General features: G+C 43.2%; 1 protein-coding gene and 1 long non-coding RNA gene across 3 annotated transcripts in view; one reads left to right on the forward strand and one right to left on the reverse strand.

Annotated features, from left to right (window-relative positions):
• The window catches only part of PHACTR2 (phosphatase and actin regulator 2), a 137080-nt gene that overhangs the window by 109182 nt on the left and 2346 nt on the right, over nucleotides 1–25552 (reverse strand). The window lies entirely within an intron of this gene.
• On the forward strand, nucleotides 144–25181 carry LOC308191547. Its single transcript, XR_013948111.1, has 2 exons — nucleotides 144–14639; nucleotides 17551–25181. It is a non-coding gene; the product is annotated as an uncharacterized lncRNA (long non-coding RNA).

Consider the following 25552-nt stretch of genomic DNA (forward strand, 5'->3'; position numbering starts at 1 on the left):
AGTAGATACTTAAATCCCCCAGGGTTTTACCTCTTCGGGGAGAAAACAAAAGAACTCCGAGCCTATAATATTGAATATACGTTTCTGAAAAGTAAAAGCAGCACTAATGAGGATATGTTTAATGGGTAGGGAGGCAAAACTTTAAATAAAAAAGGGGATATATTACAAAGCAAAGGGCTATGATTTATCAGTGACGCAACAGCAAAAGTTTTAAGGAAATAAAGGGGAAGGAATCTATGGCTGAGAAAGCGTTAGGTTAGACTACAGTCTGCAGCCCTCAGCTGTGGCTGTGCTTTAAATCCTACAAGTTCTGCACCTGACGTTCTCTGTGGTTCGTGAGGAACACAGAAGATGTGCTTATCTGCAACTGCATGCCAATCTGTTAATGGTCTCAAGACATCCATCATTATACTGTTCATAGCTAGATGTAAGGAAAGGGTGAAGAGAAAAAACAGGGCTTTACTTGTTTTCATGGTAAAGTAAAAGCATGCTGGTTGGTGAAGGGACTAGGGTCAGTAAAATCTGAACAACCATATGCTGGGATGAACAGGTATTACTTCTAAACTTTCAACACCACACAAGTCTCTGATGCACAGAATTTTTTCCCATAGAAAAACAAACAAAACCAGAATAGACTTCTAAACATTTCTCCTTCATACACTTCTAGAGTTTTCTCCTTATAAAATAATAAAAAAAAAAAAGTAATTTATTTTAATAAAAAATCTCTCTCCTGGTAGCAGAGGGTGAACAGAAGCAGTACTTGGGGGCTACAGTAAATCTGGGCTCCATCCCCCTTTTGCCACTGATTTTCTGTGTAACCCTAAACTGGGCATTTGGTGCCACTGTGTTTGCCCCGTGGTGAAAGGGAGACCATTATACACTGAATTTGGTGAAGTTCATTGGTGAAACATAACATCACGAAGTACTGACACTACATAAATGTCACACAATGTCCTCGCCATGTTTTTCTCCTTCTTCTCGATAATTCACTCGGCTACCCCAATCCTCTCTACTGCAATGGAAATGAAATACAGATTTTTGTGTCTGTACTATATTGACACGAAACCCCTCAACCTCAGAGCATCACATGAGCAACAAAATACATCGTCCATTCATCACCCCTTCACTGCCCCTTTGATCTTTTTTGTCCTTTCTAAATGTTAAATGAAAAGACAGTTGCAGCCCTGATCCATTTGCACTGATAAAGCAGTGGAGAGAATCAATGGCTGAGAGCTAAAGTCATCAGCAAGAATGGAGAATATCTAGGGCACGCTGGATATATTCTGTATTACAGAAAGGAAGCGCTTGGAGGGCTAAGGAGAGAATAAAGACTAGAAATCTGTCACACTTCATATTAAGGTTCTATTTATAAGTGGCTTATAAAGAGCTTATAAAAAAAAATAGAAGCTATCATGAGCATGTTGCATTAGTATGTGTTTCAGATAGCTGTAACCACACCGACGCAAGAGGTTAAAAACGACCAATTTACCTGTGGAGCCAACCAAGGGCAAAGCAAGCTGTGTGAGAGGGGACATCCCCTGGTTTGGAGACGGGGGTCTGCAGAGCTGCAACACCTACAGCTGTCTGAGCCCAGACAAGACTCGGGAATGGTGACAAAGCCAAGTCAGGGCAGAAGGGCATGCAAGCATATTAAATCCTAGTGACTATTTCTATGTAGCAGGCAGGTCCCAGTGTGTGCACCACGGCTGACCCCCACCTGCAGGGCAGATGGGCTTCATGGTGTCCCTCGGGGTGCTGGACCCCCAACCACGCAGACGAGAAGACCTGTGGGAGCACGCCACGTGTCCCCTCCTGCCCACGCACACGTGTCCTTCCCAAGAAGCCCTGGAAGGTGATAATGTGTGCCAGACCCCACCCTGACATGCAATTCAGATATAGTCACAGCCTCAGGTCAGCTGAGGATCAGGACTGCAAGGTGCTAACTAGGGTGTGGGAAGTCTCAGTTGCAACAGCTTGATAAGCCATGAGTTTGGGTGCTTTATCAGGGCTGTGTGACAAGTAAAACGTTATTAACTCTTGAAAGATGACTAAAAATGGAAACTCAATATGATTTGTGACCTATATCTCTGCCGTTTGAACATAAAATATCTCACTAGGAACTTTCCAAAAATAGAAAACTTTACAAAACACACCGCAATTTTTTCTTGTAGGCAATTAGATTATTGAACAGGAATTAACAGATGTGTCTGATCAGATGCAGTTGTTGGATCAAAGCCATATCTCCCTGACTGCACACAGGCAAAGGAAGGATACAGATACTAGGCGGGGTTGAATAGCAGGCTGTGACTGCTATTTAAAAGCCAAATATGCGTATATTGCAGGCATAAACTAAACTCTGAGTACAGAACAACCCCGTCACAATCCATAGCTGCACGATACCGCAATACCCTAGTCTGCTAAGGGACAGTTTTGGGTAAGGACTGAGAGACCAGGTCTGCTCTGCTTCCCAAAATCTCACTCTCCACCAACCGGTGTCACAGTTTCCTCCAGCTACGAGGCGGCTCTGCCTCACCGTTCATCTCAGCCGTGGGCTCTTCAAGGCCTGGGCTCAATTCCTTGCCTGGCCTCAGATTTCCTGAGTGATTTTGTGCAAGTCCCTGCAGCATCCGACCTCCCGCAGGAACGCTGCGCGCCCTGCTCGCTCCCTGCACCTGAGCTGTGTGGGGATAAACACGCCAGAGGCTGCGCAAGGCCCAGTGGTGCCGTGTTGAGAGCAGATGAGGCAGCTAGCTCGGATAATCAGTGCCACCTCCTCGAGAAGAAAGCACTGTGGAGTACATTAGGAGCGCAGCTAATGACACAGCCCCCTAATGATCCCGTTCTTCAGTGTACCTGATGTGCGCAGCCCGCTGCAGTAATGACATTTCGCTCCCAGGAAAATCAATGAGGATTCACAGAGGCTCAGCAATCTGCCCAGGTAAGAAGCAAATAGAGAAAGCAGGGTAAACAGATACCTCGCCGCACGGCCATCAAAAACACTTTAGGTTGACAAACCCACAGAATCGATGCACAGCTTCAGCTGTGGTGTTTCCAATCATGACAAAGGCGCCTGAGAATACATTTAGAAAATGTAGAAGCTGGCTTGGCTGGGCGCAGACCTGTCACTGTGAAGCTCTGACTCGGTAAGATGCCATTTCGGGCAAAATGTTGCGCTTCACTTTCACTGTGTCTGTTTCTTCCCACGCAGAAACCATCGTGCAGGTGTCTCTGGGAGAAGCTGTCCTTGTTTTTAGATGCTGTGGGTTTTTATAGTCAACGCCAACTCCCTAAACACACAGCTCCACGCGATTCCTCTGAGTACCCACCAAGCCTCAGGACAACGACCTCTCAGTGCAGGGGATTTGTGTCCCTCCAAGAGGTGTTTCCTTCTGTGAAGCACCCTCCTGCTCTTTGCCAACAGCGGGGTGGTTTCATGGGGGAGAGGAGGAAGGGCACCTTGAAGGTAAAGGAAGGGGCTCTGCTATAGCCAGATTCCAATCTTCCAGCCAGTAACCAAGATTGCCACTAACACTAAGAGAGTGTGTTGTACAACGCACCAAAACCCGTGATTAGGAACATCCCTATAACGCAGTAATTAGACTCACGTTCTTCAGGCCCTAGGTACATGAGAGAGAGCCTCTCAAGGAAGCAGTGAACCTGTGTACCTGCAGTACATGTTGTGGTGTACCTGGAGCACGTTTCCCGGGGCCCGGGACATTGTTTGTGTTTGTGACATGGCAGGTCCGGCCTCAGCAACAATTCCCAGTGTCAGCGGGAGAAGGGTTGGCAAACACCTTTCCCCCACCTCGCAGAGACAGAAGAGTTTGAGAGCAGGACAGCAACAAGCAAAGATGCTCTTTGCCTGGGAAAAAAGCTACAGTTCAACCTGGAAACGTTGATTAACAACACGTGGCTCTAAGCGCAGAGGAAGCTTTACGTTGCTGAGAAAACAATGGGAGCCCTTGGTTCCCCAGGAAGATTTTATCCTTGAACAGCCCGGCCAGATACCGAGTTGTGATTCTTGCTTCAAGCTGCAAGGGGAGAAGCAACACCATTGAAGCCAACAGATTTAAACTGATACAAAACAAGAAGAGAGTGGGATCCAGACAGCAGCGTGTGGTCTTTGTAGGTGGGGAGTTTCACAGCACAGATGGGTTTGCAGAGGGAGCAGGAAGGGGCTTGGCACAGCAGCGCATGGTGCAGGGAGAGCATGGAAAGGCTGGGTGGAGGGAGGCACGGGGGCGGTGGGAGGGGAAGGCAGAGGCACGGGGTGAGGTTGAGAAGGAAAATTCAGCATGTCGTGAAGTGGGGTGCTCGGCAGGAGATACAGGCAAGGACAAGAAGAACACCCCTAAAACACTCCATTCTTTAAATAAACTCTAACTTGTTCCTGAATTGCTGCTTCTAACAAACACACACCTAGAAAGAAGTGCAGTATGTGTTTGGTTTTACTCTTCCCGAGACAGCATCTATTTGCAATGAACAAGCCACTGTTGAAAATTTCCGGAAAAACAAGCACCTGTTTCTCTCCTTTGGTTTTCCCACCGATTCTGCTGTGGCATCAGGCTGCTCCGTACCTGCCTCGCTGCCCACCCAGCCATGGACTTCTTGCAGCTGGTTGTGCTTTAACGAGTTATTCCATGCCCTGACACAACCAAAACTGAAAGACCTGCTTGTGTGACCACAGACACGGCTGCACAGCTGGCAGGGGGAGCCCCAGAAACAAGCCGGCTCATGGCTTCCAACATTTTTACTGCTCCTTAGACCAGCTCCGAACTACTGGCAGACTGGCTGCCTTCAGAGCCCAATTACATCTACTCAGAGCCAGGGTTAATTGACATGCTGGTAAAAACGCCTGAATGCTCAGACTCATCCATGCCCTCTCCTCCTCCTCGGACAGCCATGACTGCTGTAGCACTTACCCTTCTTGCCCTGTCTCCATCTCACACCCACGTACACGTGCACCCCGAGCTCTCAGAGCCCCCCGTGTGCCAGCTCCTGCATGCCTGAGCGGGGCTGGAGGGAGGGTGCATGGGCCCCAGAGGGCCACATCTTCCACAGAATTGCAATGTGTTAACCCTCAGAAACCAAACGTGTCCTGCTGTTTGCTATCTGACATCTCCCCAAAATGGAAATGACTTGAAAAAATCGAATAGCTATGGAGGAATTAGGGATATCATGTTCTTCTGCGAGAAAGACTACAAGACCTGGACAGATATTTATAATCTCTGTGATTGGTGTTCATCTGTTAATATAACATATTGCTCACATAAGTGAATTCTGTCAAGCAAACTGAAATAGCCTCTCTCCTTTTCTCTTTAAATATCACAAACAAGTGCACTGAAACATGTTGCAATTCCTATGGAAACAGAGATGAGCTTCAACAGAAGCCTTACCTCAGAGCTTGGCCTTTGCTATCCAGAGTGCCAGACTGAATCAGGCACAGGAAACGGGGCAAATCAGGGCAAAATAAGAATTTTGAATGTAATTGTAGAGGAGAGGGATGATATAATCCTCAGTGTTATCCAGTAATAAGAAAAACTAGAAAATCTGTATCCATATGTACAATGTGCAACAAATTCCCGGACTCAAAGCCCATTTTATGGGCTGCAAGCTTCCCACACCTGGACTAGGCAATTATCAAGCCTGTTTATCAAATGTTCTGGCTTTGAAAATCCATGAACATCTTTGAATGTTCTGAAACCATCGTGGTATTTGGCTAGATGCAATATTTGTATTTGGACAGATTTTGCATAAAGAGGCAAAATTGAAGCTCCGGCTACAACAGCCGCTCTCGGCATTTGACTGGATGAGGATGGCTCCCGTGAACATAGATGCTGCAGCCTTCTGCTGCATAAGGGACAAAGTACCAGGTTAAAAAGAGGACGTTCAGTCTGGCGGAGACAGTCACAACAAGAAACAAAGGTTGGAAACCGAGAACAGGCAAGTAGGTAGCTATCAAGTAGATACTTGAAAGCAAGTATCTATTGCAACAGCAAATGTGATTAAGCTACCAAGGCTACCTGTGGGTTTTCTGTCTCTGGAGGTCATCACATCGTAACTGGGTGTCTTTCTGGATAACACCAATCAAACAGCAGTTACCGAGCTCAACAGAAAGGTAAATGAGAGTAATTTAAGGGCTTGTATTGCACGAATCAGACCTAATAACCCCTCTGTCATTGGTACTATGAATCTGTGTAAAAAGGCCAGTCTTCATTATCCCTGCCGAAATGAAATACCAGACTTCTATCATGCCTTAATGACTGCATGTAATAGATTTACAAAACATCTTTACCTTGCTCCTCATCTTGGGACCTTATTCTCAGCTTCTGCTCACTACTTTTCCTCTTTTTTGTTCTGCAGATTTCTCTCTTGTAATCTTATGTACAGTAAAAAGAGAGGGAATTTAACCTTACTGAGAGGCATAAGTGTAGCTTTCTTTCTGTTTTCTCTTAAAATGTGTGAACAGATAATTCAGTATAGGGAGACCAAGGAGAGACAATATATCCTGGTCTGAGGAGCCGAGGTGAGATCCCAAGTACAGTCAAGCCAGCACCAAAATTTCCATTTTAGTAGGGCCAGGACTTTATCTCTGCACATAAAACTTGTGGTCAGGTTTCTGTTAAGGATAGGAGTATGAGTAAAAATGCAAGAAGAAAGACTCAAGCAAGGGAATTGACGAGTGAATTTGAGATATATATTGACATTTGGCTTAATCCCTCTCTCCCACTTGGAGTAAAATTTAGGCAAGTGACAGCTAGACAATTATCACTTAAATGTCAAATGCCACTCTTAGGAATATCATCAAATAAATACTGAGAGAGAAAAATAAGTCTTTCAAAAACTGAAAGCTGATGAACAGCTATTGTGAATGGTCTGTACATTATAAACTGTACATTTTGCCAGACAAACTTGACTGCCTCTTTGGAGGTTAGTGTTTTATAACTTTATTCGTGAGACAGAAATCTGAATAAACATAAATTAGGAACAAACAGAGGAGACACCTGAAAAGATCCAGTAAAGACAGCTATAACTTCAGTTTGTTTCCTTACTATCTCTTCCCCTGAGGTCCAGCTAGTTATCACATCATTCTCACTGCTAAGGGTTGGCTTTTGTACTCCATTCTCTACATGAAAAAAGTAAAATCCATCAGCCAGAGGTTGCCATTAAATAAAGGAGCATCTCTGTGCTGCCAGATGTTCTGCAATGTTAGAAACAAGAGAATGGCAGGAGGACTTAACCAAAGCAGAGCAAAGGACGTTGCTTGAGTGTGTCTCCCTAAATGACTTTAAAAGATATCTCACTATATTTATATGTGAAATTGCTTTCTATACTACTGAACTAGAATTGCGTTCTCTCTTAATTGCAGCTTCTCTTCCACATGGAAGGGATTCACTCTACCCACTTAAAGTCCAAGTCATGGCATCTGTCTGAGCAACTGGTGTCTGTATGAGGTCCGACAGACTCAGGTCTCATCTGTTCAAGTTTAGGATTACTATCCTAAACTGAGTTTCCATGGATTTGCAAGGATTTGCAAGAATTTTGCTTTCCTCCTATGTGGGCAGGAGCGCGAGCTGAATGGGCTGTGTAACTGTGAACCATGCCCAAGTGGATTAATCTACATCATGCCCGCAGAGACACCTGAAACAAAACACCCATGCTTTTCCCTGTGTCTGCTTCACCTGCTGTTTCCTGATGCAAAGTGAGATATTTATGCACTAGAACTTCCTATATTTGATCAAGCTCCTCGAGGGATCCGTCTAGACCAGCATCACGGCTCCAGATACTGCCAGTACAAGGTGCTTCGCACTCGCACCAGAGGATACTTTTTTAATGACTAATAGTCAGAGACTGACTTCACTTTTCAAGCGCAGAAAGTGTGGTGAATCGATTGCCTGTTGATGGATGTGTTACTTAACCCTCAGAACCCTTGTTAGCCATACAAGTGTCTGTTCTCTTTCACTTTTGCTAAGTTCCTGTCCTCACTGCTTTAGGTACCGTGTAGAAGACTGCTGTACCTCACACAGCTTGGTGATTTTCCAAAACCAGCAGCAAAGCAGATGTTCAAACGCACTTCAAAGGTAATGAAAGGACAGGTATATTCCAATTCTTATAAAAATACATTTGCCCTGGAAAAGGCTAGTTAATTGCATTAGTTATTTTCATTGTGATTTAATAACGAACGTGTTTGCCAGAACTTAGTGCAAAACGTGTGTAACAAACACAGAGCAAAACTGATATCAGCAAAGTACGTCAGACAAATTGGCAAGCTGGAAGCGTGCCATATTCAGGTGTTGGGAAAATATGCATTAGCGACAATTTGCTTTTGGTGAATGAGCAGACAAGATAAATATTTTCCAGCTCAGGATGCGGTTGTGTCACCATAGGCCGTACTTTCAACAGACCGTGTTTGTCCAACGTGTCAGAAGAAAAATGACCCCTCGCAGCTGTTTCAGGTAGTACCGCTGACAGGTCAGCAGCTGAAGCTTTTTATCCTGAGTCAAAACTCTGACAGCGTTCTGCTGCACACAGAGGCAGGGGGTAACTGTTGGTGATGCACCACTGCTTAGAGGTGCATCACGATGAACTCAATGACATGTTATAAATGTTATAAATCTGGTTAAAAACATTGGGAGCAAGTGCTACTTTGCTCAAAATCATGAGAGTCCATGTAAGTAGGGCAGAAAGACCAGAAACTTTGACCGAAGAGGCCACAGTGAAGCCAGGGGAACTATGGAAAAACATCCCCCAAAAAATCTAGGGAGAGCTTCTTCACCAAATGCCAGCTGAAAAAACAACTGAGCTGTGAGCAATGAAACCATGCCCTGTTGTTTGTCTCCTCCTGTCTTCACGGAAGCAGGAGCTGGTGTACAAACAGATGAAGAAACCAAAGTGACTCCTGTTCCTACTAACAATTCCTTCTCCTACGTGAAACAGTGTATAAGATTGCATAAAAGTTCAAAAAGGGACCAAATACGTATTGCAAGTTGGTTTGTGATGTTTCTTTCCTTTCTTAGCTATTACCCAAAATACCCTGTTTACCGTAATATGCCTTTCACCTGGGCATCCATTCCCGGAGTGTCATGTGAGGCAGTTTAATCCTTTTTGTGGCAAACAAGTCAGTACTGTTTTCCTGGGGTGGTAATCAGGCCTGAAAAGAACTCCAAAGTGACATTTGTATGGCATTGTTCCTTTTATTTTCCCTTTACAATAGCACCCACTTGCCGTTGCAGTGCCTATTTGGTGCGCAATCTAGGATGCTGTAATTAACTTCTGAACACAGGTCTTTATACTAAGGCATCAACAAAGGTGTGGGAGGGAAAATGATGTATCCTGCTTCATTTATTTCTAAAAATAACAAAATTTCATCAGGAACTTGCTGCTTGAATCGACCCAGAGATCATATTTAGAAATGCAGGGAAAGCTGCCCTCTTGAGAGCAATATGGAAAAGCTCATTAAAACTGTTACAAAAGGTGGTTAGGCATTTTAGAGCAACACTGCCCTTCTCTTTACATTGCAGGGTGGTGAGAAGCATAATCTGCTTTGTTTCAGTGAGGAGGAGAATATTATAGAGGGACCGTGGCAAAAAGTGTATTTGAAATATTCTTTTTATCTGCATTATTGATAATGTTTGAATTATTAAAATGTAATGAATTTGAAATAGCTAATTATTTCACTGCTGATATCTTTTTCCTTTGTCATTGCAGTCAGTATGGACAATGGGATTACAATGGGGATTGTTTCTTCTTTTATTCACAATTTCCCATCTTGGTTTTCAAGCACATGCATACTGGCTTTCTATAATTCCCTTCCTCTAATTTGCTTTCTGTTTAGCAACGTGGGACTGTGTCACGATCATACATAGCCATAACCTCCCAAACCTCCTGCTCTTACTTGCCCTCTCATGCCACAGTTTTCAAGTTGGAGAGTCCTGAACTCCAAGACTTTCAATGAAAGCTTGAAATGGCATATTTCTATGTGTTAACTGCTGTGTTTCTCCAAAGCATTTTTTCAGACATGTTTATTCTAATCCATGCAAAACCTTACTGTTGGGCACAAATTACTTGACAGTGATTAATCTTTCAGGCACGTTGGAATTTTACTGATGTTTTGATAATGCTTTACACGAAAATCAGCCCAAAGAAGGACTATACCAGCTAATGGAAAGCTGCATTACCCCATTGTTTGAGCTTGCGACTACTGCTTTGACTCCCAGTGTTGTCCTCTCAAGCGCTTGCATCTTTTCTGGCTTGCTAAAAGTTGCAAATTTTGCAACATTCAAATCAAAACTAAAATATCGAGTAGAACTGGGTCAAGGACAGCCCTCCGCAAGATTCTGCTTGAGATGCCCTTTTAATCTGACAGAAAACCACTGAGAAATATTTTTGAGACAAGTTTATCAAACTGTTGTACACCCACTTCATGGAGATTACATCTAGGCCATGTTTCCTTAGCTCATCAGTAAAACACAGTCCTGTGGAGCAGTCTCAAAACCTCTTTGAAGTCAAGACATATCAAATCAAGATACAACTAGTGTTTTCCTTCAGTAGGCTACTTAACCCTCCAAAACTAGAGAAGCGAATGGAGTTGCCACTCATTTGGTCTCATTTATTTATTGACTTTATTGTCTTCAGTTCAACATACCTCACTCTGGAACCTTTCTGAGAGGAAATTTAGTGTAACTGGTCTCCACCTTTTGTTACAAAACACCACGCTGAGACCAGGGCACTGCCAAGCAACAGTGATTCGCAGGATGTCCCCCTAACGAGCCACGGCTATCCACTGAGGCAGGTGCCCTAGGTCCATGCAGCAGGCTACTCTGCTGCAGCTGTGCCGACACGGTCATGGTTTGCCTATGTGGAAAAAACAACACATCCAGGTTGTTACTAAAATAAATAAGTTTGAAAAAATGTTTTGGAGAAACACTGCAGCTACCACATAGAAATATGGTGGTAAATCACGTGCCTGCCCACTCCCCCTTTCAATACACCTTTTACAAAGGAATACCTAGTCACTCACTAATACATTTCTTTGTAGCAGAGAAGCTTTCTTCACACCCTACTTGCTCCCATTCCCACCCCTACCCTCCAAAAAAAAATCCCAAACAACTAATGTTTAGTGATTATCCTACTGTCTTGATAAAGACCTATGAAAGCACAGAACAAGAGTTACCAGGACAGGATTTTTTCTCGGGTTGCATCAAGTTTTTCACGAATTCATACCTCTTTTTAGCGGCAGTGATTAGCCAATTTACTACAGCTAATTTGGAGCAGGAATAGCATGGCCTATTTGTCAAGCCTGAGAATTTCCCCATACTAGGTTCTGATTAATGTACAGAAATCAATAAAAAACATCAATCCATCCTGTCCCTGAAAATCCTACAAACTAAGCATAAGAACCCACAGAGAGGCCCAGCAAATACAGGGGAAGAAAACAATGTAAATGAAGTGGTTATGATGAGCACAAACAAAAATCAGTTGGGACGGTACAATCGCTCAATCTGCTGCCATGTGGTCTACGAGATACCCTGGCAGAGATGAAGTTGATCGAAAAAGATTGTGCTTGCCCTGCATATTTCAGTGAGCCCATATTAAATAAAGGACCAATCCTGCCAATGCCTATCCATGTGACAAATCAGACGTGCAGTCCGGCCATCCTCTGCACAGTTATACTAGACTTATAACATTTCAGGAATTTAATATTTTTAGTGACTTGGTATTCATTTTACCATACTTCATGTGGAAAACAATGATGTTTAAAGTTAACTAAGCAAACTATATATGTATATATATATATATATTTAACTAGACCAGTCCACAAAGAGACTGTCATATTACAAATTCAACTATCACATTTCTATTTGATGACAGCAAAGTTGGGTGCAATTGGTATACCTTCTAATCTGCTTAGCCAGGACATGCTGATTCTCTGATATACGTCTCCAACAGGCTTTATGTCCATATCAAGAATTAAATCATGTTGGCAGCATTTTGAACAGGTAATGTAAAAGGAAGCATTCAGATACTACATCGTCCTAAGGCTGCAACAAGCAGTGAAGTAGGCCACCTTATTTATTGCATCTTTAGGTCAAGGATATGTCTGAATCTGAAATAAGTTGGTGCATAATTTTCAAATCAGTAAAGAAACAACTATGCTGTTATGTCCTGACGTAACAATAGTCTGCTGTAAGGATAAAACTACACACTTCGTGACCTGGATGGAACTACACCATGCCTCCTCCACCAAAGTCCAGGACATGAAGACCTTTCACCATGCTGCTCTAGCAACACAGTCTACCCCAAAGTTTTCAGAAAGCCAGCAGTGGTCCTGACTGTTCTTGAGGCACTGAAGCTGAAAGACACAAAGCACTTCTTGTGGTTGCTGTGGGGTGAGGCATCTGGGGCTCATTAGCCTTGTAAATGCTGCAATGGCTGTTTGGGGGGTGATTGGAGGTGTATGACTGCTAGATGCTTGTACTCAAACAGAACTTGGCTAGTAAGAGAGACTGTAAGGGCACCTTTTTTTTTTTTTCCTGTTATATTAATCTGTACAACTCTATGGGACATGGCCAGAACTTACAGATATAATTTACTGAATTTCTGATTTTGTTTGTACTACTCTAATGCCATCATTTTATAGGACATGGAGTACGTTCTATAAAATTGACTCAGTGAGAAATGACTAAGACATTTTCATGATCATTTCAGCCAATATTGAATAAATTATTGAGAGATGATTTGGTAATTTAGTAAGAGTGTTCTTTTTATGTTTCATTTGGAAAACAATAAAGCATGAGGATACGACAAGGGAAAATGTCTTTGTTTACTTGTAGTCATATTTAGTCTTTATACTTCTGTTTTTTCTCATAGAAAAGAAAATTCTGCTGCACATGTACTAGCATACACGAATATTTTGATGTTATCTTTGATAGTTATCAATTGTATGTGAAGCACTTAACATTGCCAGGGTGTTTATCATGAAAGACAGCCTAAAAGCAAAAAACCTAGACAGGGCATCCTCCTCCAAGAATAAAGAAAGAAAAAAGTGTTTTTTGTTTGTTTTTGTTTTTTGTTTTCCTGCCATGAAATTGGTTTTGAATTGCAAATAATGAGGGATGTTTCTGTTTTATGCTTCTGGGGAAAGTCATTCCAATTCCAGAATGTCCAGGCTGAGAGAAGGAATTCCTATTTTCAGGATCTTTCAGTTAAGGGATTTTACATCTGCCCTTAGAGCTGCATACATAACCTTTAAATCTCTAGCAGGCCAGGAAAACACCAAGATGAGCAGCATCTGCTTCCATGCACATTGCCAACCGAAGTCTAAGTATGTATTTCTGAATACATCGTATAGATCCCATTGAGTTTCATTTTAGAAAAGACTACTTCAGAGTTCAGCATGTACAAAAATTTCAGTCTGATTCTTTTTAATGGTTCTTTTTCAGAAGACTACATAATAAATGAAAAACTCAGCCTGAAAGTCTGCATTTATGACCTTGCTGTGGAGCAGGGTCGAAGCACTCTGTACGAATACTGGAAAACGTGGCTCTAATTAAAGCGGACTTCTCTCATAATGGATCAATGTCCAGGTGTGCAACAGGCTTCCCACCAAGGATAATAGCTTCTGTTAGTTCCCAAACAGCACAGACAACAGACCTTGCTCACCTGCTCCTCAGCAGTTTCTTTGACGGATCAATACAGAAACCACAAGCCTGGACCAAAGTACAGCAGAATCAATGCTGCAAGGAGATCCCATTTCACCAGTGCGACCGATAATGCCGAGCCGGCAGCATTGCCTCGGCTGAGCGAAGGGCAGATGACTGATGATAACATTTTGTATTGTTTAAATACATATACATCGTATTGCTTAAAAGAAAAAGAAGGTAAAAAAGGGGGGGGGCTTCAGGAAGTGTAAAACAGTGCCATGCTATCCTATCCCACTCCGGTTTTATGCCTTTAAAGACTGCTGAGTTAGCATTTAAAGACACCAAAACTAACAAAGGCTCTGCCAGGACGTGCAGAAAGGCGCAGACGTGCAACAAAGCCGGCTCTGAGCGGTCTCTTAAGGCTGCCGCAGAAGGGTTTGTGCGCCCACAACAGCAAAGCCGGCATTTTAAATTCTCCGCGCCGCGGGAAGGGCTGGGATGCGGCAGGACAACCGCCCCACCTAGCGTGCCGGCCCCGTGCAGCGGCTGCCTGCCGGCCCTACGGCATCGGTCACAGGGATCACAGAACCGCAGGGGCTGGAAGGGACCTCGAGGGATCGCCGGGTCCAACCCCCAGCCGCACGCGGCTGTCCCCCGGCCGCCAGCCCCGCAGCTGGGGGGGTGCGAGGGGCTGGACAGGTGAAGGGGCTGTATACATTCACTGCACAGGGAGAAATAAAAAAGATCACTCATATGTGAGCGAGACTCCCTTCCATAACTTACTTTAATGCAAACCAGTTGTTTAAAAGCAACGACCTTCTCACTCGCTGTTTTCTGTTGTAGGCACAGTGCTTTTCGGCTGTTCAAAAAATCCCGAGACGTGGACAGTTTTTCTCCTCATCTCCACGGATGGGCAGAGAGCTGGTAAGGGTTCAGCACGTCAGCTCTGCTGGCCAGCACAGGCAGAAGGGCTCCTGCAGTAACCAACGCTAGATGGTGAGCAATTATTTTTCCCCGCTTTCTCCATACTCATTGGGTATTGCAATACTAAAGGTCTGGAGAATAAGGATTTTCCACTGAACAGGAACCAAGGGAGCAGAAGCAAAAGGTGGCTTGCTGGGGATAAAATGGAAGAGGTGGAAGAGAATTAAATGATTTTTCTAGTCAAAAAAGAAATAAAATTTAAAAAAAGTCACTTGCTCTGTTTGTGGACATAACGGTGGGATTACCAAAGAAGAGAACCAACGCTCTCCTCAGTCCCACTCCCAGGCAGGAGAGGTGGGAGTAACTCCATGCACCACGGACACTTCCACCCTGTCCCTGTCCTGATCAAGATAACAAGGAGCCCAAGCAGGGCTCTCATCCCACAAGGAAATCCTCTCGCATGAAGCTAAGCTGCCTGGACACCCGACATCCTCAGGTGTACCTCCACCGTGCTTTCACAGAAAGAAGTTAGAAGTTGCTCTATAACGCTACCTACTGTCAAATGGTTATAGATGCTTTCCGCTTGCTCCTTGTTTATTTGCCCTTGGAAAACAATCTCCCAGTACTTAGGATGGCACGTTTATTTTAATCATTGCTAAGCCTGGGTGATCACAAGATGTCTTAATACTTCTCATGTCTATTCAAATCAGCACTTTCTCAATAGACTGGAACTGGGAAATGAAACAAAACAAAACAGCCTCCCCAAGGACTGTGGTATCGAGCTACAAGTCACCTTGTCTTTGTAAAGCGTTGTGAAGGGCCCTTTTTGGGATAAAAGCTGCAGCAATATATTTCAGCCTGAGCCAAAGCCCCTTGAAGACAACAGCAACACTGCCAGCCACAAGTGTACAGACATGAATCAGGCCTCCAGAAACATGAGGATGACCTACAAAGAATATTATAACTTAATTTAGAAAAGAAAAAAAAAAGGAAAAAAAAAAGAGAACGGTAGATTTCTGTGTTTCTTTCTTCTAATTTCTGAATGCCTGAGTATAACAGGATCATGTTTTCGAAAGTTTTCTGCAGCAAAGAAGCCCAGCAGCCACTAAAACCAACAACGGAGGAGACAACTGCCAGAGCCCAACCAAAACAGCAGTAAAGGCCAGGAAGCCTTAATGAAATCTCAGACCAGAAACTCCGCTTCGGCCTTCAGCAGCAGCGCCCTGCTGGGGTACGAGGCGGCGGCTGCGCAGCGGCTGAAGGCGGGCAGTGGGTGGCTGGGTGGCAGCCGCGGCGAAGGCTTGGCTGGGGCAGGCTGGCACGCTGCCACCGCCCGAGCTGCGTGCTCCTTGGAGGAGTGCTCTCTGCTAAAAGCATTGGGTCCTCTTTTCCTCAAAGCCAGTGTACTCCCCGGGGGATAAAAATGCCCATGTAACATACTAACGCTACACCAAGTACACTGCAATCCGAGGGAGATCATCAGCGCAGGCTGGCGGGGGGAAAGGAAGCGGGTGCTCAGCCTTTTCTCCTTCAGCGGCAGCCTGAAAGCCCAGTGACCAAAACCTGCCGCCCTGCTGGGAGCAGGGGGCCATGCAGCAGCCTTCAGCCTTTCTCTTGCAGATGCCCCATCGGTACCAACCGGGTCCTTCCTCACCTGTGACTGCATACTTGTATTTTCTAGCAGGGAAAGCAAGGCCCTACCAGCCTGGCAGCTCGATGTTTCAGTCACTTAGACAAATGGCATTTAAATGAACTGGGCTGAACTGAGTGTGGGTAATTACATTCTTCACATAGACACACATCGTCATACCAAGAAACTGTCAATGACTATGGACAGGGCACACCTAGTGCACTCTTACTCCTTGCATATCCCGAGTTCTCAACAGAGGAACCCACACTGCAATTTTACATGTAAAATATACTCCTCTGCTATAAAACACCCTGCAGGTGTGTATCAAAGTTTTTCAATGCCCACTATCCTTGCGACTCGAGCTATGTTCAGTGCTGTTCTGAAATTCCTGGGCTCAGAGAAGTAAGCTTTGGGAAACTGCACTCTTCAGAGCAGCACCAAGGGAAGACAAGCAAGGAATTTTGGTGCCCTGAAACACCCCGGCCTTTGCTGCAGGAGTCCTCAGCGCCAGAGTGAATCACGCAGACATCTGGCATCTAGCAAATGCGAAGGAAACTAGCTTCTGATTTCTCCTCAATACAATTACTACACTGCCAAATCACTTCCATAGTAATCCCAAATTGCCTCCAAACATGAAAGCTATTGCTGCAACAACTCTGTTTCGAGAAGATTAAGCTCCCATGAAAAAAAAATGGAGATTAGGCCTATTGGAAGGTATGCATATTTTGATAGCTTTTATTGACATTTAAAAGGATTAGTATCAGAAACTATTCGCATGCATTTTTCAAACTCATACCCTTTTTATGAATGTGCATAATCTGGAGCATCTAATCCTGAGTCTGAGACAGACGCACATTTGCCATCTACAGAGCTCTTTCTGGGCTTTGTCTCCCTCATTGTTATGATAATCAGTGTTTGTACAAAAACATTTTGCATCAAACCTCATTTACTTCATGCATAATATGCACAAAGTTTAGTTTTCTGGGTCTTATTTCCCCTACGGGGTATACATGGAACAAACTAATTGAAGCAGAAGTATGAAGTTATTTGGCATCATGTCTTTAAAACCAGTGATGGGCTTAGAAGACAGACAAAATTTATTCGATGGACTTCTCACTGCCAAGATTCTGTTGACTAGAATTCATCTAAACATCATAAATATTCATCTAACTTCATTTAAATGTATATTTATCTTAATCCTAGGGTAAAGGTGAGTGTAACACGATTCTTCAAAACACAGAGGGAGAACTTCCTCTGGTTTTGCCCTTTCCCTTCTCTCATCTTGTTGTCAGCTATTCCTTGGCTGCTCTAGAAGATTTCTTCCCTTCTCATTTGCTTCCCTTGGCCTTTAAGGAGGAGGGAACACCCTTTCTAGGTGGAGAGGACACCCTGCCACAGACAGGAAGACACAGATGTGGATCTTCCGTCCAGCCAAAACCCAAGATTCATCTTTACCTCCTTAGCCCACTGTGTACTTGGCCTAAACACATGACAATAAATATATATATATATATAATAATAATAATTAAAAAAAACATACCACACCACAGCTGCAAAGGACCCTGTTTCTTGTCAGTGCAAAGCTGTTTCTTCCCACATCCTTTTTAGCGTGTTTGCAGTTCTGACTCTGAGCGCCTCCAGCAGCGTGGCTTTCCCTGGTTCTCCCAGGAGACTATTCCGCAACCCAATAAATCCCACTCCCAAGAAATCTCTTTTCTACACATCCCCGTCTATGCTCATGCTGCTTTGCCAGTCTTGGCCTAGAACTAGGGCAACCAGAATCTTCTTCCCCACAGAATTTAGGAAATACTGCAATAAAGTTGCAAAAGCTGTGTGCTCCACTGGGTTATTCTTACTTGACAGGAATTGATGTGATACCAGCTTGTGTGCTTCTTGCAATAGATAATTTCTGATTTTAATAAATGATAACTTCACCACCAGAGTGCAAAAACATCCCAAACAGAAAATATAATTACAAACTCTACGGAAGACATAAAAAAAAATAGTAAAGAAGCTCTTTCTATAGACTACTGACACTGAGACCCATACTGACGGGTCTTCAGCCCCGAATTCAGCAGACCCATTACAGACATCTTTTCAGCATTCACTCTGTCAGAGATGTTTCCTCTGCCTTTTCAAGACACTGGCAACTGTGCAATTTTAGACATTGTAAAAAAAGTGGCTTTGTTTGCGTTTTACTTAACCCAGCGTGAGTTGGGAGCGATTTCAGCGTAGCTGCCGTGCTTGCTGTTGGGCAATGACCTTGCTCTCTCGAGATCATGTGCCACCACGTCGCCCAAGGACGGGCGAAGCTGCAGAGCTGCCACCTCCTGGCGCTGCCCCATGGCCAGAGGCTGGCGCTGGGCGTCCCTGCGGCAGCTGCAAGGGGAGGAACTTTCTTCCAGGCTCTGGCGATGGTCAGGAGAGCTCTGACACGGAGCCAAAAAAGGGCTGGTGGCATGTCTGAAGCCCCGAGCTCACCCCGAGGTCTATCAGCCTGATAGCTGAAATAAAATAATTCATGCTGTTGTTTCCCTCCGGGCCTGGCTGACTCTGCACGACAAGGCCGTAGCTTTCTGTTGCTTTCTGACAGACCACTAAATGCACAACACGCTCCTTCGGAGGTCAGTTGTGACCCTCAGGTATGTGGCAGCTAGTGGGAAGGAAACCTCTTAGGCAGAAATATTCCCCTCTCGGGAGAGCTGTTTCAGAAACCTGCTGTATTCCTTTTTCAGAACTGCTCCTGCCCTTCCTCTCACAATTTAACTCGTTGTGCTAGCTAGATGGACTTGGCTGAAAAAGCAGATTCTGCTTTGAACCACGTTAGAAGGGACTGGCCTTTTTCTTTAAGGAGAAATATATTAATATGTACTAGAAGCTCTATTAGAGTTTAAAAATATGTTTGTCTTTCTATCCTAGAGAAAAACCTACCGTACCATATACCCAGCGATAAACATCCATGCCACACAGTGTTGGCTTGTGAGCTACAATCACCTACACAATCATATACACATTGACTTGCTCACCATGTGAAGATCCCTTTGGACAAATCCCAAGTTGATCAGGTAAATAAGAGAAAGCTCTGAAAATGAATGAATCAGTCCTTTGGAAAATTTTCTCCAAAATGATTTTTGCTATTTGCAGATGAGAAACCATTGTTTATCTCTCAAATTCCAAAGAGTATGACAAAATTCATAGCAGATGTGCCTCCAAAGACTTAAATAGCTGGGTAGCTAGGTGGCAGCATATTTTTTGTATTTGCCATCCACTGAAATAAACATCATGTGAAATATTGCCACTCGGTTTTGTTTGCAGCAAGGCATAACAGGAAGATACCATTTAGAAAAAAAAAAAAAAGTTCAGGACTCAAAAGTCAAAAGGATGGAAGGGGGATGCTGTGTCCCTGGGGATCTGTAAATCTCCCTCTCTGCTCACTCCTAAGAACTCGGAGTTGGGAGTCTATTCAGAGAAACACCATAAAACTGCAGCCCAAGTAATGAAAGCAGCACACCATGCTCCATCCCTGGGGCTGGAGCAGTTAATGTCGTGTCTTGGGATGTTCTCAGGACTGCCACTCATCCGCTATGGATTACACTTGCGCCAGTTGGGTAAGCAGAAGGACATATTTCAAATCCAAGCACTCTGATCTTGCCCAAACTGCTCTTAATCAGAAAAGAAAATCAGAATTATGTCTTGCAGACATGGCCTTTTCACGCCTTGCTTGGGTAGTGCTCCTCTTTTTTTCAGATTAAAAATAACCACCATTTCAACAGTGGCTTAAACCGCTAACATTAGCTGTCAACAACGACACTAGGCAAGGGTGGAAATAAATAAATAAATTAAAAAAAAAAAAAAGAAAAAAGATGACTGCTAATTATCCTTTCACTCACAAAGTTTAAATATAGCTGCCCCTGACTGCACACAAAGAAGGCCTACAATTAGGACACGTTCAACTACAAATGCACCACAACCCCTTTCTTTACTCTGCTTGTAGATGATACAAGACAATACCTCAACACCAACTCCCGTCGGTGCCTGTAATTTTCTTGAGGATGGGGTATATTAGTCACAGATGTATCTTAAAAGCTGTGATTCTCCACCAAAAACGGGAAAAGAAAACACATGCACTGGGGGGGTACCTTTGTTCAGCACGCTCTCTAGGTTCTGGCTCCATGAAAATACTGAACTTTCTTACTCCTTTAAGAGGCATTATAACCTTTAAAGAATTTGTTATCTACTAATTTGACCATAACAAAATAAAATGGCAGTGATCACACGTTCCCTGTGCAGGTGGTTGGGGTGCATGAAATTGCCAAAGCAAAATTTCTGTGCCAGGAAAATTCTGACACTTCCCTGCTGCTTTTGTTCCTATTCCTGCTCCCCAAATCAGAAGAAAAAAAATCATATATTGAGTTTTCATATGATGAAACTTTCTAAAAATTGCCGAATGATTTTATGAAGTGACAAGTTAACATTTTCAAACTTTGTCAAGTATTTCTCCTGAAAAATACAGAAACCTGACTGATATCAGAACTGTTTAGACAAAAAAGTGAGATTTTTACAAGACCATATTCCAGCAGAATGCATTTTTATTCAAAAAATATTTGCTAACTTAACAACTTTAAATAATGAAAGAGTTGTGCCAGAGTTCAGCCTTTTCACTGGGGGTTTGGGCAACCTGGTCTGGTGGGAGGTGTCCCTGCCCATGGCAGGGGGTTGGAACCGGGTGGGCTTTAAGGTCCCTTCCAACCCAAACCAGTCTGTGATTCTGTGATAAGATTCTGCAAATGTTAAAAAATATGGGGCTGTAAAATACATTTAATTGAAAATAACCATTCAATGCTACATATTCTGAAAAATAAAGCTTTTAATGAAAATATGACGACTATTTTAATGAGAATTCATATTCACACAGTGTTTTAGCATTTGAACAGCACTCACATTGCCATCACTGGCAGAACACTTCCTCACTCGCCTCTCAGCCCCCAGTGTTTTGGCTGCGTATTTCTCTGAATACAGCAAAGTGGTTTTAACACAAGAAATAACACAAGAAATGGGAAGGGCAATCTAGTCTCTGTGAGAAATATGTAAGAAACATAAGAAAGAAGAGGGGATAGAAAAATACCTTACCACTGAAGCTGTCAGTGGTTTAAGCTGCTCCTTAGCCACACTTCTTACAAAATACTCTACTTGAGAGCAAGGCCGACTTGCAGTTTATCATCTTTGAGTTAATGAAGCTTGAGGCTATATTACAGTCCTTGATACAGATAAACCTTACTAATATTTCACTGTTTCAGCCTTTCAAAACTCAAAAATCCTACTAACATCGACGGCACTCAGAATTCATACAACACTACGTATCAAAAGTCCACTTCTGCCTCAAAACTGCGCAAAACCAGGAACAAATTTTCTTATCTGACTATGGAGGGAAGTGTTGTCTGCCTATAAACTCTGCTTGTGTTTCAGGAATACCATGATGCTTTCCACGTGAATGAAATTCAAAAGCTTCTCTTATTGTACTGGGTTTTAAGACAATTTTAAGACTTTTTTTTTTTTTTTTAAATCAAAGGCAATTGTTGAAGACAGACACAGAAAAATTAAAAAGTAATAGAACTCAAACCAACAAAATCAGGATTTCCTATTTTTTTCTGGGTATTTTTTGTTTTGTACCACTTGCTTTGTACCTGGGAAAAACTTTGGCATCAGTTAAAAATTGCATCTTACTAGGTAAAATCTTAGTCTTCTGTTAGAATATTTTCAGTGAGAACCACTAAAAATTCAGAGGCAAGACTAATACCAATGTTAGTTAAAACTGAAATCCTACAGGATTTCTGGCAATGAAAAATTCCCACATCCCAGGCTGGGAGAGGGCAAGAAAGCTAAGAGGTGTATAATAACAACGGATTTGACTGATGAAATACTTAGGTTCTAGAAACAGTTTATATTTTTTATTTATTTATTTTTTAAATCTGATTTCTTGCATTCAGCAAGAGAAGAAGTAAAAATTCATCTTCAGTCACTTAATAACTTATTCTGGCTTCTGACTTGAAGTGAGATCTGATACTAAATGGTTACTTGCTAGAAGCCACACATCAGCAGGAAGTGCTAAATGCCAAAAGGGCCTTCAGAAACTAAAACACACACAGTGGCAAAATGATGAACAGATCACAGAGTGAGCTACTGATCTGTTGCTGCAAAAGACGCATTCAATCACACGCTGCAAATGTTTGCAATCCAATCTCTACTTAGCCAACCACAATGGTTATTGCCACATTTAGAAAATATTCTTTTTTTTTCATCCAGACCAAGTCTGAATATTTGGTTGCAAAGTTGTTGTTCCAGAAACTGTGTCATATGTAAATGTCGTATTGTAGAGTTAACTTGAATGCTTAGGCTGAGCTCATATCAAGAATTTACTCCAGTTATCCTGCAGGAGCTGGTGTGGAATAATGTCTTTTAGTCCAGCATAAAACAGGCAGGCTCTTCGTTGCATAATGTTTAATTATTCCTGGATTTTTCCTCAGCACAGTCTGGAAACTACAAGTTACACAGAACAATGGCAGGAATCAGATTTAACATTATGGGATGATGGTTTTAGCATTTTTCCAGTTTATTACAAAGAAGGAGGTGCTCCGATTGTATAAGTACAGGTCAAATTGTATATGCTTGTGATTGCTGCCTATTCCTGACCGTTCAAATTTCCAAATTGGTGGGAAAATGTCAATGTGGATTTAGGGAAATGACACAGTCCAGTCACAGGTGTTGAGTTTAGTCTCTAAATCACAAGAATGATGATTTGTCTTAACTTTGACTATAGTTTTCTACCCTGAATTATCTGCCTTATCTTGCCAAATTCTGTAGTTTGATTTATGTTGTAAAAAATCCAATGGAGAAATGTTTTCCCCTAACTCTTGTATTTTCATATAATGTACCAAAATGAGTTGCTTCAGTTGTGAGTGTACTTCCACATCAAGAGGCAGTGCCCCCCTTGCCCCCATGTGATAAATGAAAGACACAGTCTTCCTAACAGCCCTCCCAAAGCACATCTGATGTCTTCTTTACAAACACTGAACTCCATTCCACAGACCTTGGTAGGACTCTTGTTTGGTGTATACGGCAATAAGACCCAAGAAGCTGGAAGCTGTAGCCATTTTGGCAAATATTTGTACAAACATACAGAAATACAAGCAGATATAAACGGCCACTTACCTACCCATCATTTATCTTTTTCCCTAGGTTTTATGCCCCCAGATAGCCAGGCCGACATCTAAAATAAGAGTTTTTTTTGGGGTTTCGCTCTTGCTAGATGCTAAAATATCTCCAGTTGTCAAAAACGTTTTATTTTCTTTGCATCAACCAAAACCTTTGCACTTTAAGAAGAGAATCTGAAATTTGCAAAATGGGGCGCTCTGTTTACAAGAAGCTCCAACATGTCCAAAATTCATCAATTTCCTTCCCATCCAACATCAGCCACTTGGATGCTCTGGTCATGGCATGAAGGGGGTGATTTTAAGCCACCTCTTCGCCCACCCTATTGTGGGGGCAGCAGAAAGAGTAATCCTAGCTGTTACGCATTATCATTTTGAGTAAGTTAATGTGCAAACAACCACTTTGCTAGCCCCAAATTCCCAGAACAAACCTGGGATGCATGAATTTTGAGTCAGGACTGTCATTTTCTCTCAGCCTTTCACCTGAAAGGTGTGCATGTGGTGTACGGCTGATATATTGAAGAATGCTGTCTGAATTTTCGGGTAGATTTTTTCATCTGTCAACGGAAAGACAGGAAAAAAGGACTGGAAACAAGCATTAGGAGCTCACCTCTCTGTCTGAAAGGTGCACTTCTTAGCAGTGAAGGAAATTATCTGACATGTCTACTTCTTGCTAAAGAGTAAGACCTCAAGAGGAACTGCAACAATATGACAGTGTCAATCGCACAAAGTACACTAAATGGAGTGGAGAAATGTTTTTTTTTGACTTCTGGTCTGAGAAGTAAAGTTCCCTTTTCACGAAGACGCACCTCACCACAAACCTCACCACCTTCGGAATAAAATGCAAGACTCTTTGCTTCAGGCCGTATAGCAAAACCCACAATAAGAGAGCAAACCAAAAACTGCCTACGTGGACATGCAGATAAAGAGCGGGCATGGCTACGTGTTGGCTGTGTGCTGCAGCAGCTGGGGTTCGTGCATGAAGCCTGTCACGAAGTGCGCTGCAGGCAGCTGACACAAAACAGAAGCATCCCCTGGGACCTGGGTCCACCACTCGGACTCAGAGCTGCCCTCGGCCCCACGGCCACCAAACCTGGGTTTTGAATAACTTCGGGGCTTGCATTTGAATAGAGTCTGCATTTCAAATGTAGTTCAGTCCCCTCTGTGCTGGGCAAATCAAGAAAAACAGCTAATGTGACCTGCCCGTCAGGTGGGTTTCAGTCTAGTCACTCGATGTGGGAGGCCATAAGGGTACACAACCCAAGCAGTGGTCTTGGAGTGGCACCAATAATGCTCTGACATTTTAGGAGAGCGTCTTTTCCTCACCAATCTCCTAGAGATGCTCTTACAGCCCCTTGTCAGGCAGGGTGTGCCAAGATGCTTAAATGATTCCTATCTATGCCCTCCACAAAGCCTACGGACTTGTATGACACTAAACCTTTTTGGGTATAGATCAGAAGCCTAGGTCGTGCTACCCTTACTCATGCCGAGGATGAGTTTTTTCTCCCCAGGGTTGCACCAGAAGTAGTGTCTGAAGGTAAAGGCTAGGTCTGACACAACAGTGGGTGGTGTGACGCAGCCCAGACAGGGAAAGACAGCAAACCTCTACTGCTAACCCTAAATTAAAAGACCAGCTTTAAAAAGTAGGGGAAAACCAAAAATTTATTATCCTCACTAACTGGACTGTGGCTGATGAAGTGAGATTCTGTATGGTGATACCAGGAAGTTGCTGCTTTCAGCACATGCTAGCTAACAGAGGAAGGGGGGGGGGGGGGGGGTAAGAAAGCAAATGCAGCACAAGCATTGGGAAAACCTCATCAGACTCGCTGTGCTAATGAGATACGCGCAGCTCTGACCTGGAATAACAGACAGGTGGATTTCACAAACTACTGCCAAAGCTGCTTTTAGAAAGGCTGATGTGTTTTCCTTAACTAGAAGGGTCTCTACAGATATCATATCTTGACAGACCCTGCATTGAGAGTGGTGGGTCGGGAGGTGGCAAAATGATGGTGCGAACCGTTGGTAGGTACCAACCCATCACTGTGGGTGCGTGAGCAGACAAAATCATCTTCCCAACGCAACCAGCATTGGAATTTAGAAAATCTAAAAAGAAAAAAGAAAAAAAGAAAACACACAACAGAAACTGC

This window comes from Anser brachyrhynchus (assembly GCF_964034855.1).
Source record: "Anser brachyrhynchus genome assembly, chromosome: 3".
NCBI lineage: Eukaryota > Metazoa > Chordata > Aves > Anseriformes > Anatidae > Anser > Anser brachyrhynchus.